The sequence below is a fragment of the Giraffa tippelskirchi genome, chromosome 1 (genome assembly GCF_054371585.1).
Source record: "Giraffa tippelskirchi isolate mGirTip1 chromosome 1, T2T-mGirTip1v1.2.pri, whole genome shotgun sequence".
Taxonomy (NCBI): Eukaryota; Metazoa; Chordata; class Mammalia; order Artiodactyla; family Giraffidae; genus Giraffa; species Giraffa tippelskirchi.
Window position 1 is genome coordinate 76,065,758 of NC_137275.1, and position 19,133 is coordinate 76,084,890.

At 36.6% G+C, this 19,133-nt stretch overlaps 1 protein-coding gene and 2 long non-coding RNA genes across 4 annotated transcripts in view; 2 read left to right on the forward strand and 1 right to left on the reverse strand.

The window, feature by feature from the left end:
- SNCA (synuclein alpha) overlaps positions 1 to 6,734 on the reverse strand; it is a 347,772-nt gene extending 341,038 nt beyond the window's left edge. For both annotated transcript variants that reach the window (XM_081594657.1, XM_081594680.1), the window contains exon 1: positions 6,656 to 6,734. The gene's annotated coding sequence lies outside the window, so the exon portion shown is untranslated. The remainder of the gene's footprint in view (positions 1 to 6,655) is intronic.
- LOC145546795 (uncharacterized) lies at positions 3,244 to 6,748 on the forward strand. The gene is made up of 2 exons (XR_014083277.1): positions 3,244 to 5,265; positions 5,716 to 6,748. It is a non-coding gene; the product is annotated as an uncharacterized LOC145546795 (long non-coding RNA).
- Positions 6,749 to 6,847: 99 nt separating this feature from the next.
- Positions 6,848 to 19,133, forward strand: part of LOC145546796 (uncharacterized) — a 48,867-nt gene continuing 36,581 nt past the window's right edge. The window contains exon 1 of the long non-coding RNA XR_014083278.1: positions 6,848 to 7,157. This is a non-coding gene — a long non-coding RNA (uncharacterized LOC145546796). The remainder of the gene's footprint in view (positions 7,158 to 19,133) is intronic.

Genomic DNA, 19,133 nt, shown 5'->3' on the forward strand with positions numbered 1-19,133 from the left:
TACATGAAGGAGGAGTCTTCCTAGGCAAGAGAAGGGATTCAGTGAAACTAAAACAAGGAATGAGAACGTTTAGCAGGTAGAGAGAGCAGCATAGTGAAAAGAATAAAAAAGTACAACCTGTGAAAGTAATGGGAAATGAGAAAGTTAATAGTATGATCATATCTTCAGCAACATGGAAGGTATATTTGAATCCTGAGGGCTGAGAAGACAGTTTGGACCTGGATGCAAAGAACTGATTGAGAAGGAGAAGTACTGTGAGAGGGGAGAAGAAGGGCCAGAGTAAGAGGGAGAAGGGCCAGAGTAAGAAGGGAAGTATATGTGTTTTGCAGTGGGAACCTCCTTTGGAAGAAAATCCATGAACACTGTGTAAGGGATATATGCACTGGACCAGTTGCATATCCAGTTGCAGAAACTGAAGGAATATTGTACTATCAAGATTGGTAAATTAAAGGTCAAGATCAGAATCTAGGATTTGTTCAAGGAAGAGAAGGGACATCTGCCTTGGGCCTGTTAGGAAAAGAGCAGTAATGGCATCAAATTCCCGGCACGTGCAAAGAAATTCAAGAGTGAAGAGCATCTCCCCAGTTGCTGAATTGCATTGCATTACTAACAATTCCTCAAATAATAGCAGCTAACATTTGTATTGTTCAATTTCTGATTATTCACTATATTAGCTCATGACTCACCATGTATTCTGGCCCCTTTGGAACAATTTGAGAAAATGAAAATAATTATTTACCATTGTGTTTTCAAAATTGATTATCTAGCATGGTGCTGGAGGTTTATAAAGATAGCATCAACATTCTTAAAGAATTTTTTCATGAGAATTTAACCAATGGATAATTTAAAGTATTATTTTCTACCAAAATTACACAGATAAATTATTGATGAGAACACAAAATGCACAAAAAAATAGGACTTAGAATTAACTTAGTGTGAGAAGTCAGTTCTCAAGATTATGTGTTTATTTCTCTCTGCTGCAGGGAACAATAGTCAGTGAAACATTTCAAATAATTTCCATTAAGATACTTTCCAAATAATGTTACTTTAATTATCTAGCTGAAAGTGAAAATATTTAAATATATTCATGGCTAATTAAATCAAAAGAGTAAAACTGGTAAGTGATGTGTTGTTTTTTCTTACTCCAGTCCCTGTAATGAGACTAATCAAATAATGCCCACCATCTTTCTCACAATCAAAACCACTCACAATGGCCTTAGTAGGCAGAGAGAAAAGATGACCTGTGGATTAAAGTTGAAATTGGTTGGGGCATTATGGTGAAAGACTTCTCTGTTTAATGTAGTGAGGTTATCTCAGCCCATAGCATCTCACTATTTGAAGTTTTGTTTAGTTTTAAAAAGGAATATATTTTTCTTACTATGATACTTGATTTCCATTTCAGCAATGCTATCACTGTAACATAGTAGCCATTACTGCTGGTATTTGCACATAATGAGAATGAACACTTCTTTTCATTCCCCAAAACCATGCTTTCAGTTCAAGACCTCATTAATTCTTGTTTTACTTACTACAATAATCTCCTGACTGGTCTCTTTGCCTTTAATCTATCCTTATTTGAATCCATCATTCTGTCTGCTTAACCTTCCTTTAGTACCATTCTCTTATTTCTCCCCTTCTTAAAAAGCTTCAGTAGCTCTCACCTCTCCATTTCAAAAAATATTTTAAATTCTTTAGATCAATTCTTTGTAGCATTTTGGTTTACTGCTCTAAGTAATCTGTTAATCTTCTAAAAGTCATGGACCTTCTCCCAATAAAACTGCAATTATATCTATAGTTATACCAAAGTTCTATAAAATGTCCAGGTAATCCACAGACACTGAAACATCTAGGAATAAGAACACTTGTCTTTCATTTATTTATTATTAGCAGGCTTTTATTATATGTCAGTCACTGTTCTAAGTACTGAGAATAAAGTAGTAAACCTTTAGATAAAATCTCTATCCTTATTTGGCTATATTCTAGTGCGCGGAGGTAGATGATAAAGAAAATAGATAAGTAAAATGTATAGCACTTGATACAGTGATGAATGTTAAGGAGAAAATTGAAATCAGAGAAGTGGGATAAATCAGAGACATCTTGAAAGGATGTTGAGACATTAAATAGGTCAACCAAGGAAGTTTTTGTTGATTAAGTGGTTATTAAGAATAAACCTGAAGAAAGTGAGTGAGCTAACCATGTAACTATTTGGAAAAAGCATCCAGGCATTGGAATTAGTAAATGCGAAGGCCCTGAGGTAAACATGTTTGGCAAGTTTGAAGAACAAAAAGACCGTCAGAGCTGTAGTGGAGAAAACAAGGAGGTAATCAGAAATGAAATCAGAGAGTAACTTGTAACAGTATAGGTAGGGCCTCATAAGTCACAATAAGTGTTGTAAGGACTGTGGTATTTATTCTAAGTGATATATTAGTCTTCAAGTTTTATTCAAATTTCTCCACAGCTGGTCTTAGCCAACTCTTTCTCTCAACTGTGACTGCTCTCCAAGCCATATAATTTTATTTAATCTTCCCAATGTAAAATTCAATCACTTGCATCCATATATGTGTCATTGTTTAGTCGCTAAGTTGTGTCTAACTACTTGCGACCTCATGGACTGCAGCACACCAGGCTTTTCTGTCATTCACTATTTCCTGGAGTTTGCTCAAACTCATGTCCATATATATACATACACATATATGCATACACACACAAATATAAATGCACTTTTATATATAAATGTACTTTTAAGTGCATACTTAGATATGTATGTAAAGTATTTTCCTGACATTCATAATTAGTTATTAATTCATGCAAACTAAAATTTCACAATTAACATAGAACCAAAATTATATTTGATCTTTATGGCTTATAAATCACACAAAAGTTTAAGAAAATAACGTTTGTAACACTGTTACCAAGGCAGAAAAATTTGTATCTGATAACTTATGTTATAGTAACTACTGAAGAAAAATTGTTTTTTATTCAAAACATTAACTTTAAGCAATTGATCCCATCACATGTTGTTTTAAGGTCATTAAATAAAGATTCAGAATTCTTGGAGTATTTACTGATTATTCACTATGTTCTAGGCATCTTGCTAGGGACTGGAGATACATTGATATGTCAATCAAATGATTTTGCCTCATAACAAATTACTCAAAATCTTAGTAGCCTAAATCAAGAAACTTTTAGTCTTTCTCACAAGCCACAAGATCTACTGGGCAATTCCACTGGTCTGAATCAGTTTGGGTGATCTCTGTGGTTAGGAAGTATATCTCGACTGGGGCCGTTTGGTCTAGGATGACATCATAAAAATGATCACTCGCACTCTTCTTGAGCTTGGGGGCTACAGCTGAGATAGCTCATCTCAGTTCTACGTGGTCGCTCATCCTCCAGGAGGCTAGAGTGGACTTCTTGACAGAGGACAGTCACAGTGAACGCAGGAGCAACAAAGACGGAAGTCCCACAGTGGGAGTGCTTTTCAAGCCTCAGCTTAAGTCATATTTGCTATTGCATTGGCCAGAATCAATCATACGGTCAAGCTAGTGTCAAGGAGGGAGGTGACAATTAGAGGCCGTTATTACTACATTTGTCATATATAGTGCATTTCTGAAGGTGACAATTACAGTAGATGCTCTGTTTTATAGTAGTAGCAGCAAGACATTGCTGCTTATTGCAACATTCATAAGTGACAATTTGAAGAAAAGCCAAAATGCAGATCAAACCTTATAAAACAGCTTTTTTTTTTCTAAAGAAAGTTATTATACAGAGAAAGATGCTATTAAGAACAGCTTCTATTTGTTGACTGCTAGGTGCTTGACATACACTTCTAATTTAATATTTACAGAAAGTCTGCCCAGAAGTGTGTCACTTTGTGCATAGACAGCTATTTGAGGGTTTCAGGGGTAGTTACTTGTTCAGAGTTACTTAGTATGTTTTGAAATCAGAATTTATGCTGAGATCCTACTAAAAATAAAATCCATGCTCTTTTCTCTCTCTCTAATAGAAAGAACATGGGAGGAATCATGAAAAAGGATGCATTCTTGGCTACACAAACTTTCTTTGTGTAACCAACATTTTACCTCCTAAATTTCTGTTGACTCCATTCTTTGCTTTCCATCTTGCCCTGTCACCCTAACCTAAGCTTTTGCCTGGATTACTACAGCAGCTAATACCAGGGTACTTTTTCAAAATTTAAATCTACTCAGATTCCCCTGTTCCCCTTCTTAAAATCTTTTAATGGCCCCTCTCTTCTTTTCTCCTCTCTCTCTCTCTCCCCCCTCAGTTACAAAACATCACAAGATTGCCAGGTCTGGCCTCTACCTCTCTAAACTTCATGCTCCAGACTGAAGCCTTCCTTCAGCAATCAGTAAGTCAGTTTCACCAATATGTATTTTTTGAACAGTTACTATGTATCTGTCTGTGGTATTTGGTATACATTAGACAAAGATCACTGCCCTCAACAGATCCTGTGTTTTAGCTGAAGAATCAATCAATACACAATACATATTACATATAAATCATAAACTGTGTGAAAAAGCAATATGAGGAGAAAAAAAGGTTAATCAAGCCACATAATACTGGAGGACATAATGGAGCAGACTTTAGTGTTATGGAAAATAAGATGGTCAGGAGAGGCTTCACTGGGAATGTTAAGGAGCTAGCTGAGAAGATACCGCATGACTGAGGAGATATTGTGTGGATGAGGGCTAAGAGTGTTAAGCAGAAGCTCTACCTGCTCAGAAGACAGCACGACTGAGGCTGAGTGGGGAGGGCGAGCAGAGCAGAGATGTCAAAGAGATAATGGAGGCTACACACAGGTAGGGCTTTGTAGACCACCGCCATGGGACCTTCCTACTTACAAATTTCTCTCCCTTTTTTATTTGGCAATTCCTCAAAATTCAGCCCTTAGCTCATTTATTTCTGCTGGGAAATTGTTCTAATTAACTCAAATAAGTCACCCTATTGTTGATTCTTACCACACTATGAAATTCTCTTGTAGTATTTATCACAGGTGTGCTTTATATTTTTGGCATATTATTTTGGAATACTAGTACTTTTTCTGTGGCTGTAAGCTCCATAAGGACAGAACTACTTCTTCCTGTGTCTGCCACAAACTCCACAGTGCTATCACAGTGTTGAAAATCCAATATATATACACTAAATTGTGTTGATATAATGAGTGATGAAGTATGGTGGTGGTGGTTTAGTCGCTAAGTTGTGTCCAACTCTTGAGACTCCATGGACTGTAGCCTATCAGGCTCCTCTGTCCATGGGGATTCTCCAGGCAAGAATACTGGAGTGGGTTGCCATTTCCTTCCCCAGGGGATCTTCCTGACCCAGGAATCGAACCCAGGTCTCCTGCATTGCTGGCAGATTCTTTACCGACTAAGCTACAAGGGAAGACCCATAATAAAGTATACTAAGCACTTATGGACTGCCCTGGTAGCTCAGCTGCTAAAGAATCCACCTGCGATGCAGGAGACCCTGGTTTGATAGCTGGGTTGGGAAGATCCCCTGTAGAAAAGAATAGGCTACTCACTCCAGTATTCTTGGGCTTCCCTGGTAACTCAGATAGTAACGAATCCGCCTGCAATGCGGGAGACCTGGCTTTGATCCCTGCGTTGGGAAAATCTGCTGGAGGAGGGCGTGGCAACCTTTTCCAGTATTCCTGCCTGGAGAATCCCCATGGACAGAAGAGCCTGGCGGTCTATATAGTCCATGTGGTCACAAAGAGTCAGACAGGGCTGAGCAACTAAGCACAGCTCAGCACAAGCACTTATTATGGAGTGACACAGTGGAGTGAATTTGAACAAATCACTTCTGTGGGCCAGGCTTTCATTTCTTTCACGCTAAATGGGGAGTTATCTCCAGATCACATGAGTTTATATAATTTGTTGATTCTGTGAAAGAGATTTAATATATTGCCTTATAATGTATTAAAGAGTTAATATAGTCCCAGTTCTAATGCTTTTACAAAGAGATGTTGTCATCGAAAACACAAGTCCTTGTGCCCTATGCCCAGTGAGGCCAAACAACAACAAAACACTGGAGTTTGAAACAGAGAAAGGTTTGTTACAGGGCCCTGCAAGGAGTTGCCTTAAAAATCCCTGAAACCTTGCAGCAAAGCCCTTTGCTAGGAAAGGTGAGGGAGGGGCATGGTGAGCTGTTACACACTTTTTGGTGTTAGATTCTTTGTTCTTGAGGTCGGGTCATGGTCAAGTAATGAAGTTCTTGTAAATCTCTACCAAATGTTACTCTTTGTTCTGACAAGAAAGGGTAAGGTCCCAAGGCACAACTTTCCCCTCAGAGGTACCATTCTGTGCGGTCCGTGCTAAGAGGAGCCAGATCTTAGCTGGCGGCTTCCTCAGGGCCAGGTCCCTAGACCTGCCCAGCTGTCATCGTTGAGGGATCCAGGTGCCCGCCCAACTGACCCTCAGGCTCCTCAGGCCTCCCAAAGGATGAGGGGGGGGACCAGGTCCTGCAACGCAGGCCAACTGCTGCTTCTACCACTGCCTCAAGGCCTGGGATAAGGCAAAGGCTCTGGAGCTGCATGGGACACAGCCCCTAGCTTGTTCCCTGGGCCCCCCAGCTCACCCACTGGCCCAAGGTCAGGTGAGCCAGAGGGCCTCTGGGAGAAGGCCTGACTCTCTCTTACCTCTCTCTCCACCTGACGACCGTTGGCTGAATCGCTTCACTAAGCCTTCCTCATAGACAGTTCGTTACACTGCAGCACTGACCAGTAACAGAGCAGTGCTACTAACGGTCACTCAGTGACGGTTGTTTGTGGGCAGGGCCAACTGAGGCACCAACCAATGGCTGAGCAGGACCCGTTGCCTGGTAACAGGGTGCAGAGTAATGATGCACAGCAATGGCTGTGTGTTAAGGGCTGTGCTCACTGTGCTCTGTTGCAGTATTATTCTAAATAAAATTTGTTATGGGCCAAATTGGGAACCTTCCAAAATATATAAGTTGACTTCCTAAAACAAAGGCAAATTGGGGCTTAACCAGGGGGAGAGTGTGATCAAGTTGCTGTTATGGAAACTGTCAATGAAATATGGTAGGGAATAATGCAGGAACAAATCAGAGATCCTTGAAACAACTAGTGCTGATAATCAAAATTTACAGAACTTCAGTTCTAAAGTTTTCCTGTACCTCCAGTATGTATCTTTCAAGGAAAATTATATGGTAAAGATAGATTGCTTAGACAATACACAAGGCCATGGTTTTTTCCAATTATGAACAGCTGTTTGATAGAATCAGCTTTTTAAATAACATGTATTTTTGACTGTACTTAGGTCTTTGGTGCTGCACAGGCTTTTCTCTAGTTTCAGAGAGCAAGGACTACCCTCTAGTTGTGGGTGCTTGGGTTTCTCATTGAAGTGGTTTCTCTTGTGGAATAAGGGCTCTAAGATGTGTGGGATTCAGTAGCTGGTGCTCCTGGGCTCGGTAGTTACGGCTCCTGTGCTGTAGAGCACAGGCTCAATAGCTGTGGTGCATGGACTTAGTTGCTCCACAGTAAGTGGGGTCTTCCTGATCAGGGATTGAACCCATGTCTCCTGCATTAGCAGGCAGATTTTTTACCACTGAACCACCAGAGAAGCTTGATAAAATTAATTTTTAAAGATAAAAAAATCACTTCTGATTATAGATGCTTATCTTATTTGAACATTATAATTTATTTTTAAAGAAATATGAAAATCACTAGCAATGAATATTATAACTAACTACACTGTACCATTGAATTTCATAGAAAGCCAAAATAACCTAGACAAAAAAAGGGGGGGAGGAATAAAACCCAGAATCCTTTGTCTTAATAAAGCATGGAACTGCCTATAGTATTCTGATATGGATGGCCAGCTGTGGCTCCCCAGAGTGGTTCTTGGATATTTGAAGAGAGATTAAAAAGCAGTCACATTGTCTTAACACAGCAAACTAGAAAAGGTCCTCTAAAACTGGCCACCAGCAACATTTACACTGGCAGTAAGACTCGTCAGCTTCCTCTTTTTGAAAAATATACTACTCCAGAGCATGCCTCTCATCCATATCCCTCCTAAAGAAATGACTGTCCCAAGAGGAAGTCAAGCGATGTTAGAAAGTTCAGCTCTGTATATAATATTAAGTGGAAGACTGTGTTTTTGTTTCTCATTCCCATGTAGCAGCCATTACTTCCCTTTATCTCCGTGTTACTTAGATTTTACCACAGGTTATGGTTCATTGCAAATGGAGTGGATAACCTGCAAGTGTGACAATCTGGTCATACCTCATTTAGGCGCTCTTGGCTGTTAGTAGATTGTACACATTGTTTCAATTTGGCTTTCCGCCTCTCCAACATCTTCACAAAGAATGTGAATAACAATGGCTATATCTGTAATTTTCTTTTTTGTGCTTTTTGCCATCTAATGCTAAGTTGTTACTCACTCCATAAGTTCCCATTTCCTTTATATGGTACACAGCTTGACCGTATTTTGTTATATTCGTCAGAACTTGGCCTCCATCTGCATGGTCTTTTTTCTGATTCAACTCTGTCGTGTCTCTTGCTGTATTTCCTCGTCTCATGACACTTTTACATCTTGCAGTATCACCCTTCCATCTGGCAAATGGTCCTTGATGATATTTTACTTATCAAGAAAGGCGTGCTACTTTGTTGAGAAGATTTTGTTTATTATATACATATTTCCATATGTATTCAAATCATTGACTGTCCCTTCAACATTACTTTTTGGTAGATAACATTTTTTTGAGGAAATACAAACATTAAACCTGAATAAGCTCGCTGTCTGTTAAAGATGTTAGACCAATAAGAAAATTCACTGATGAACATATGTGTTACTGTCTGCTGCACTCTTATTCACTACTAGTGTGGCTATATGGTAAACTCAGTATGCTTGTATTAAATAGAATCTAATACGCTGTTAGAAAATTTTATTTAATGTTCACAATTTAATTTCCAGTAATAAATACCCAATGTCATTATGAAAATATGCAGGTGAAGTAAAGATGAAAAAAATAATTAAAATATAAGAAATAAATTGTCAATTTCCATCTATTATCCAGACTGTTAGATGCTAGACATTAACTTATAGATTTTTAACTTATAGATAGAGAGAATGCTTTGGAATTAAGTTCCTTATTCTCCAGCCCTATGGTTCTAACCACAGTAAAGGAGTACAGCTTGTTACTCTGTTACAGGCAATGTATGACTTAGACTGAGACTATACTTCTCTGTCATTTGTTAACTTTTAACTATAATCATATCATTTAACTGTCTCATTCCCTATTTCTTTATATGTAAAATGAAAGAATTGTAGTATTTGTTATCCTGGATATACAACCCTGTGATGACATGACTACTCCACATTTCTCCTTTTCTCTTTCTTCTCCCTTAACCCTGAAAGTGAAAGTCGCTCCGTTGTGTCTGACTCTTTGTGACCCCATGGACTATACATACAGCCCATGGAATTCTCCAGGCCAGAATACTGGAGTGGATAGCCTTTTCCTTCTCCAGGAGACCTTTCTAACCCAGGGATCAAACCCAGGTCTCCCGCATTGCAGGCAGATTCTTTACCAGCTGAGCCACCAGGGGAATTCTCTAAAAATCCTGTTGCTTTCTAACTAATTAATTAGTTTTGTGACTGTTCTTCAAATTTATAAAGTTATATAATTTTTAATTAAAAATAATGTATTACTGTGTGTGCCCCTCAGGAAACCCACTGTCAGTAGGCATACCAGCCAATACAGCATAGTTTCTAAAAAGCTAATGATAGGGAATGATCCCGTAATTGACCTGTTCATTTTATATATTTAGAAACTGAGGGTCAAATAGATTAAGTAACTGATCAAAGTTTTTAACTATTTGGTAACAGCATAAGGAATTGATTTCCTTTATATATTTTTTGCTATACATTTCCCTCCATTCTGAATTCCCTCTAGTCTGTTAATATTGTTGGGCTGGGATTTTTTAAAGAAAAAATTTTATACTGTACTCTCAGACTAATGCTTCATGGTCAACTTGTTATGAACTATGATCATAAGCCATTTTTCTGCCAGACTGATGGGATATTTTGTTTTCCCTCCTAATGCACAGCTCCACTATTGTCTTTATTGAACTACATTCTGTATCTGATTATTTCATTATTAAACTATGATTTTTTCCAATCTTTATGATCTTACGTAATCTTACTGGGGCTCAATTTCCTCATTAGCAAAATAAAGGACATTGAACGGATTAACTCCTGAGGTACTTTTACCTCCAAAGCACCAAATTTTCCAAATTGGGACTAAATCTATCTTCAACTCCTTAATGTCACTTTCAGATTTTAACAATATGTTCTGTAGTTTATCATCCAGACACTTGATGAGAAGACAACACCAGGCCCCAAATCAACTCTTCTAAGACACCATTTGTCACATTCTCCTGAGTTGACACTAATGCATTGATCCCATCCCCATTACTCATTTATATTCTCTGCAAGTGTTTTCAGTTTTGGGGGGATATTTGTCTGTCAATGTTTACAAAATTCCTGAGGCAGATTAATTTTATTTTCTGTATCTTTACATTTTGTAAAAAGTTTTTCCTTCTTCAAACTGATGAGCTTATACAAATTTAGTTTTTACATTATTTTCGAGACTTTAAATAGGAGGAAATGTTAGATCAGTTCAACTCAATTTTTAAAAAATCAATATTGTATTGATTCTACAAATACCAAATTTATCTAGTTTTAAGATTGAGAGACAGTCTATAATTAGCTTCAGAAGCTTACAAAGCTTACATTAATCTTGTAAAGTAATTTAGCTTTATTTTGTCTCCTAGAACTTTTATGGAATTAGCCAAATTAGGTACATAAGCTTCATTGTTTTTCAACAAATTAATATATTAATAAAATTTTGAAGAGTAGAAAATATTATGTTATTTTCCAATAACTTCACTTAACCTTGCTATAAACTGCAATACCAAAATTGCTTGTGGTTCTTCCAAGACATTTACTTAATTAATTCAAATGTGTTTTGCTCCCTCTGTAAAACAGCTTTCAATATAATGTGGTGTTCTGCTTCCAGGATTTTGTTTCTATTGTCTCTAGAAAGAGATTCTGATCTTTGCTTTGCCAGCAGAGGGCACATACACATATCCTTCTTTGTTTCTTCTAATCTACGAAAAGGAAATTTTTAAGAAGCCTCATTTAAGGCTCTATAACATACTACCATATTTGAACTGAGTCTAATTGAAAAAAACAAAACAGCACATTAAGATTTTCTCTTAAAAGTTTGATGCCTCAATGAAAACTAAAAGACACTGGAGTACTATTGCCACTGAAACAGAATATCAGTTTAATTCAGTATCTGTCTATGCCCTGTAAAATTTGGTTGGTGATTTTACTGCTCATTTTGTTTGGGTCATATTTTGGTCTGGCCTTTTTGCTTTTAGTATTTGATTTGGGGCTTAGAATTGACAAAGAAGCAGTCAACTAATATTTATTTATCTGTTCATTAATTTGTAGAATTAGCAGAAATTTAAACAACCAATAATCTGTGTTTTAGCCTAAAGTTGCTATAATAAACACGTATGAAGACTATTGAATTTAATTGGACAGTTATTTAAATGTTTCTGAGAGGAAGAGTGATAAAAATCAGTCTGTTGACCATTTTGGTAAATGGCTTAAGAACACTCAGGAACATTTTAATCTTCTGGTTGCTTACAATGAATGGATAGAATAGTAGCATTTTTACACCGTCAGCTATGTGAGCACAGTGGAGCATCTGTAATTTCAACATGATGCATATGCATCATGTAATTATATAATTGCAGATATGTTGCATCAAAAGGTTATGCTTTTAAAATGGAAAAGAAATATTGAAAAGCAGAAGTCGGAGACTCATATGCTTATTTCTATCTGCAGTAGCATAAATTTTAAGGATTTTGTATAAGCCACTCTACAGCCTGACTTGCACCAAAAACTATCCAAGAACTCAGAAATGAAGGTTCAAATGCTACATTAACTTTCAAAAAATTTTAATGCTTTAGGTCAAGATGATTAATAACCTTTACAGGCTAGTCTAAACTTTCGTTTATGTGGACCAAAAACCACTGTGATTTTTTTCTTTTTTTGAGATGTCTGTATCAGGACACTTTGTATTTAATTTAAAAAATAAGTTATTTGAAACTTAAATACAGAAAAATACTAATGATAACATAAGAGTTCTGTTCAAAGATTAGATTCTGCTGTTTTAAGTTTTTCTAGCAAAAGATAATTAGAAGTGATTGTTGTAGAAGAAGAGTTTGTTTGGAACATGCCAGACAAAGGAAGCAAAAGCACTCTGAGAATATAAGGCTATTTCCATTCATAAGGAGGGCTTTTTCCAAATAAAGACTTCCAGTAGAGTCCAGTGCCAATGGCAACCCCAGTTGTAAGGCCACTGGGGTTACTATTAATGATAGTAAACATTTGCCGGGGCTAAAATTCATAAGCAATTAAAAATGTTGACAGTTTTAAAATTTACATATTTGTGTATAGCTTTAGTTAACATCTACATATATAATTACAAGTTGTTGTTGTTGTTTAGACGGTAAATCATGTCTGACTCTTTTGTAAAGCCATGGACTATGGCCTATCAGGCTCCTCTAGCCATGAGATTTCCCAGGCAAGAATACTGGAGTGGGTTGCCATTTTCTTCTTCAGGGGATCTTCCTGACCCAGGGATCTAACCTGAGTCTCTTACATTGGCAGGTGGATTCTTTACAGTTGTAAGTAATAATGATTAATTATGATTTTTTAAGGAAAACTGGTGTCTGTAGCCCATAATATTTTACTCTCTCTTTTTGATAAAATTAGAGACTCTACACAGTCTTAAAACATTGAATCTGTCTGACATACAGAAACTAGAATGCTGAGTATAAAAGAGAGAGATAAACTTAAGAACACAGAATAATCAGGAAGGTTAAGTGCCTCACAAAGAAACAGATTGTACACACTATGAGTACATATGCATTGTTTCCTCTGCAGCTAACAAATACCAAGTTCAAAACAATGCTTCTCTGGTACCATTGTTTTTTCTCTCTCTGTCCTCATTTCTTTCTACTTTTTCTGTCTTTTTTTCTTTCTCCTTTTGCTAAACTGGATTATAGTATCATAGTGTGCTAAATTTACAGCTAATACCTAGGTGTAGTTCATTTTACTTTAAAATCTGAACTGTATCATGGAAAATTAATATGCTAATACAATGGCATGCATGAGGCACCAAGGCCTAATGGAAGAGATATCAGACCAGAACTCAATTCTCCTAGTTTTTTGTAATTTACACTATGCAGCTGGACAAACCAATCATCTTTCTTTTAAAAGTCTGTTTACTTTGTTACTGAAGCAAAAGAACAGAACAACAACAAAATATGCTTCATATTTCTACAACATGCTTAAATTGATACTGTAATATAAATTATTTAAAATTTGCACTACTCTAGTTCATATAGCAGAGAAAGCGATGGCACCCCACTCCAGTACTCTTGCCTGGAAAATCCCATGGACGGAGGAGCCTGGTAGGCTGCAGTCCATGGGGTTGCGAAGAGTTGGACACGACTGAGAGACTTCATTTTCACTTTTCACTTTCATGCATTGGAGAAGGAAATGGCAACCCACTCCAGTGTTCTTGCCTGGAGAATCCCAGGGACAGGGGAGCCTGGTGGGCTGCCGTCTAAGGGGTCGCACAGAGTTGGACACGACTGAAGCGACTTAGCAGCAGCAGCAGTTCATATAGACATTTTCAAATGTGCAGCAATTGACTTCTCCTTAATCAATAAGGAAGTGGGAAGAAACAGAGACTCGTGGTGAGTCCTTAAGGTATGAACATACTGGGGTTTTCCATTACATGATTCATTGTGAAACAAAGAAAGAGAACTAGAGCATAAACATTGATACTGCCCCAATTAAACAAATGCATTTATCATTCTAACCAATTAATTTGTTTTAAAATTATTATTGTTCACATTTTGTTTTTAACCTCTCAGGTTGTATGAACCAACAACAATCCAAAGTGGATAACTCAAGTTAATTAATACCTTCAGTTGAAAGGGCTAATAAAAAGAGAATATTGTCTTTGGTTAACTGGAAAGCTTTTTATTATTCATATTATTTTGAGATATTGTTCCTTTCAGAAGAGAGTGAATACTGTGGACACATATCTATTTCTGTCCTATCTCAAATCTGCCTTGATCCAAACTAAACCTGTTATACGGAAGTGGGTATTCAGTTGCCTCTATGGGAATTACTTTGTGTTAATGATTAAACAGAATAGTATATATGTTATAGTTACAGTGTGATAAAATCTTTAAAGAGATAACATGGATTAATAAAATTAGTTTAATACTTTCCTTTCTAAAAATGGTCAAATGAGAAAAATATCGGTTAGAATTGGTTTGTGATAGATACGTAAATAAATACTTAATTCCAGAGTACTTTGCATACACATGGAAGAGGAAGTATTGCATCTTTGCCAATTTTTTTTTAACTCAGTTTATTAGGGTTACAGAAATACAGCTGGCTGAAGGCAGAGAAAGCATTGTAGAGGTCCCCAGCTATAGGTGAACTTTCTCCTGGCCAATGGAAGGTTGCAGGTTCATGGAGGTCTGTTATTTAAAAGATGGAGAGTACATCTTGAGGCTGATGAAGGGCATTGTTAGCAGTGATGATGGGCGGTGTGATGAGAGAATCTAATTAGGTGGTTGCTAGAAGGTTGGAAATAAAAGGAAGATCACTTTCAGAAACTAAAATGTACTAATACCAAATTAGATGCTTAGTCAATATAACCACGACCGCATGTGGTAAGTGCTTATACCTCACAGAAGCAGTTAATTATCTCTCTTCAATTCACTAGTCTCCGCTTGAAATCCAACTTCAGCCATATATTTAATGCCATAGTTGAGGAAGTTGTAGCTTCCCCCCACCACGTATGAAACAGAATCAATCTATTTCTTCCCCCGAGAGTGACATTTAATCACCCCTGTGTTACCAGGCTTATGACTGGGATTATGAATATTATTCTCATTAGCTTTGGAGGCTTTGTGCTTTCCAAGCCTTTATAGCAAATCACATACCCACACAGAGATGTCCACTGATCACCAGTTCTCCAGCACCCTTTATCAAGTGGATCCTCAAGAAACTTCTTAATATTTCCTAGTGCACAGTTTTAAGTTGTTTTTATTCTATACGGAATAGATGCAGGCCACACACAAACATATTTAAATTTTAATTGTACATATGAATCGACATTATAAATTTGATATCTAAAAATAACACTTTGGTCAAGATTGTTGGTTTTTTAAATATCCTCCTAATTTTTTATGCTTTAAAAATGGATGAAAATTACTTGAAAGGGATAAATAATATTGTCTGATGTCTAAGAATTTATGTATACTTTCTTTTAAGGAAATCCAAGGGCTTTATATGTAATAAAAATGTCAATATTCTAAGATCCCTATTGTGTTCTGTCACTAAATTATGTCCAACTCTTTGCAAAACCTTGGATTGCAGCACGTCAGCCTCCTCTGTCCTTCACCATCTCCCAGAGTTTGCTCAAATTCTTGTCCATTGAGTTGGTGATGCTATCTCATCATCTCAGCCTCCCTATTTACTGAGTCACTACTGAAAGACTAATGTATCAAATATAACATAGTAGAAAATGCATTATTTAATTCTGTCAGTAAAAAGTTTTTCTTGCATGTCTTTTAAGATTTTTTTTTTAATTTGACAATTCAATTAATATTTATTTTAGCACCTACAAAGCACTGTGCTAATGAATTTAGGCATTTGGGAATAAAAATATCTCAGTAGTAAGCCCTTACTCTTTGACAAATATTGCACTAAGTGTTTTACATCTCATTTTTTTCTTAAATAACCTCACAAAGTAAGTATTACTATTATCTCTATTCATTGATGGGAAAATTGAGACACAGAGAGGATTTACCCAAAGTCACACAGATTATAAATGATTTATCCTGTCTTTGGACATAAGTAGTATAACTCCAGAACTTTACTGTTTTTACTTTTGAAAATGAATCTACCCTCTTCCATTATCTATCTAAACTCAGTTTTTCCTATTTCTGCTTTTTAAAAGAAGATCTGAGATTGTAATAAACCAATCCAAAATAAATACAAAAACTGAAACATATTCACTGCTAGCATAATTTAGTTATTTGCTATATTTTCTTTGGTAATTGATACAAAAAGTCATTTACTTCTAAAAACAACATACAAACACACATACACACATACACACAAACACACATGTTCCAGTTTTTGGGTAATATAATATAGGCCAAACGTCTACTGTCAGCTACATTAATTTGTGGTGCCCAGTGAGAAATGAAAACATGAAGTTCCTTGTTCAGAAACTAAGAATTTTAAGATAGAGACAGATAAGTATTAAACCAAAAGAGATGGCATAGGTCATATGCTCATGATGCTGGCTCTGGCAAGAAACCTTAGGAGTATATATATATATATATATATATATATATGTACAAATGTATATATATACGTACATATGTATGCATGTGTGTATATTTGTGTATGTGTGTGTATATATATAAATAAATATGGATTCCAGTGTCCTATGTGGTGCTAGTGGTAAAGAATCTGCCTACAAGAGATGCGGTCTGATCCCTGGGTAGAGGAGATCCCCTGGAGTAGGACTTGGCAACCCACTTCAGTACTCTTGCCTGGGAAATTCCATGGACAGAGGAACCTGTCGGGCTACAGTCCATGGGACCACAAAAGTCGGACATGACTGAGCGCGCACGCACACACACACACACACACACACATATGTGAAAACTGAAACTGTTGGTCACTCAATCATGTCTGACTCTTTGTGACCCCATGGATTGTAGCCCACCAAGCTCCTCTGTCCATGGAATTCTCCAAGCAAGAATACTGGAGTGGATAGCCATTCCCTTCTCCTGTGGATCTTTCCGACCCAGAGACTGAACTCGTACCTTCTACATTGCAAGCAGATTCTTTAAAATCTTGAGTATAATGTGTAGGACATATCGCCACAGAGAGTTTTTTTTGTTAATAATTTTTACAAAGCAGATGCAAATACTTAACTCATAGTCGAGTGCATTCCAAAGAGATTCTTTTTTTTTGGATGGGTATGTCTAGTTGCTCCAACACCACTTGTTAAAAGACTATCTTTTATCCATTGTATTGTTTTTTTCCTTGGGCAAAAATCAACTGGGATTATTATGACAAAACTTTATGATAAAGAAGTCTGAAAACAAAATTTTAAGACCAAATATCTCATTGTCACTCCAGTTCCAAAGTCTTGAGATTTCATCTTTCATTGAATGTCATTTGCATTTTCTAATTTGCTTTTATCAGGTTTATCCTGTCAATAAGTAAACTATATGTCAGCTGCTGCTGCTAAGTTGCTTCAGTCGTGTCCGACTCTGCGTGACCCCATAGACGGCAGCCCAACAGGCTCCCCTGTCCCTGGGATTCTCCAGGCAAGAACGCTGGAGTGGGTTGCCATTTCCTTCTCCAATGCATGAAAGTGAAAAGTGAAAGTGAAGTTGCTCAGTTGTCTCCGACTCCTAGCGACCCCATGGACTGCAGCCTACCAGGCTCCTCCATCCATGGGGTTTTCCAGGCAAGAGTACTGGAGTGGGGTGCCATTGCCTTCTCCGCTATAGGTCAGCATGAAAGTCTAAAATGTTATCTTCCTCATGAGATTTGTTTTGATTGACTTTCTTTAACTAAATAATCAAATATACAATTCTAGTTGATTCTAGAACATATTGTTTGAAATGATTTTCAATATTTTTATTAAAATGTTTACATGACTATAATTTCTAAGGCTTTTTCCCAACAATTTAGCAAACGTTTTTATTTCATGCCCAGATTCCAGTTAAATGTGCAAACAGCAAGGAATCATTTGAATATATATTAAAATTTAAAATCCTAGAAGTACAAAATTAAAAAGTATTTATCAGGATATGTGCCTGAATTAAACATTATAATAAAGAATAACTACATAATAAATTTATATTCAATTTAAAACTAGAAACTTATGAATTACATAAAATTCAGACAATCAAAGTAACCCATACACAGGATATGTTACACTGTTACCTTTCCCTTTCCCTACATTTGGTGAACCAGGAAAAAAGTGCTTGCAAGAGACAGAAAATGTAAGCACATTTGTTCTTGTTTTATCAAAAAGAAAACAATGGTGTTTCCTGCTCTCATTTATATATAGCTATGCACGTGAATACACACAGCCAATAAAGCAGCAGTTTTCTGTTTTCTATCTTTATTTATTATTAACTACTTAGTCTTCATTTAAAGACACTCTTTTGTGTTAAGAGGATTGGTCAAGTGTGTTTAGGTATTTCAGTAATAGTTTTCAGCGCCACATATTTCTTTGAAGGGGAGGAAGGCACATAACTGATAGTACAAGCATGAGACACATAAAGAAGAGAATGTGTCATAACCATTATGAAAAATCTCTTTGAATGGAAATGACATGAGTCTATAATATCTGAGCAAAGCAGCCAGAGTTCCTATTCTCTAGTAACATAGCAATAAATAACAGAGGTTGTGCTTTAGAAACATCCTTGATGAGTGATCTGGAATTCTTAACACAAATTCAAATGTCTGATAGCTCTTAATGGTTCATGTGACATAATGAGAAAGCTGTAATTTCATTATCCTGGGAAAATCCTGTTTAAATTAAATAGAACATTGTGCTTTCCTTTACTCAATCATTTTTAGCTTCTGAAGGGTGGGGGAAAGGGTAGGATGGCAAAAGAGGTATAAAAATATATTGGCCTAATTGTCCACATCTCATTGGTCCTTCAGGGTGTTCACGATAATGCATTCATATCTTTGTCGTTGGCTTCACATGCACCCACAGATACTCCAAGTCTTCCTGATAATCTTAATTAGAGACTCTTTGGAAATAATCCCCATCTTAACATCCATCCAACTGAAAGAAGCTTCTGCTGATGAGTATGCAAACAAAAAATTTACTTAAGAATGTATCTCTGTATATGAAAGGAGAAATATAGTTTGTAAGGGAAAGATGAAAACCCCTTATTTCTTGATAGAAGGAAGTTTTATACAAGATATATTAAGACAGAAATTTTA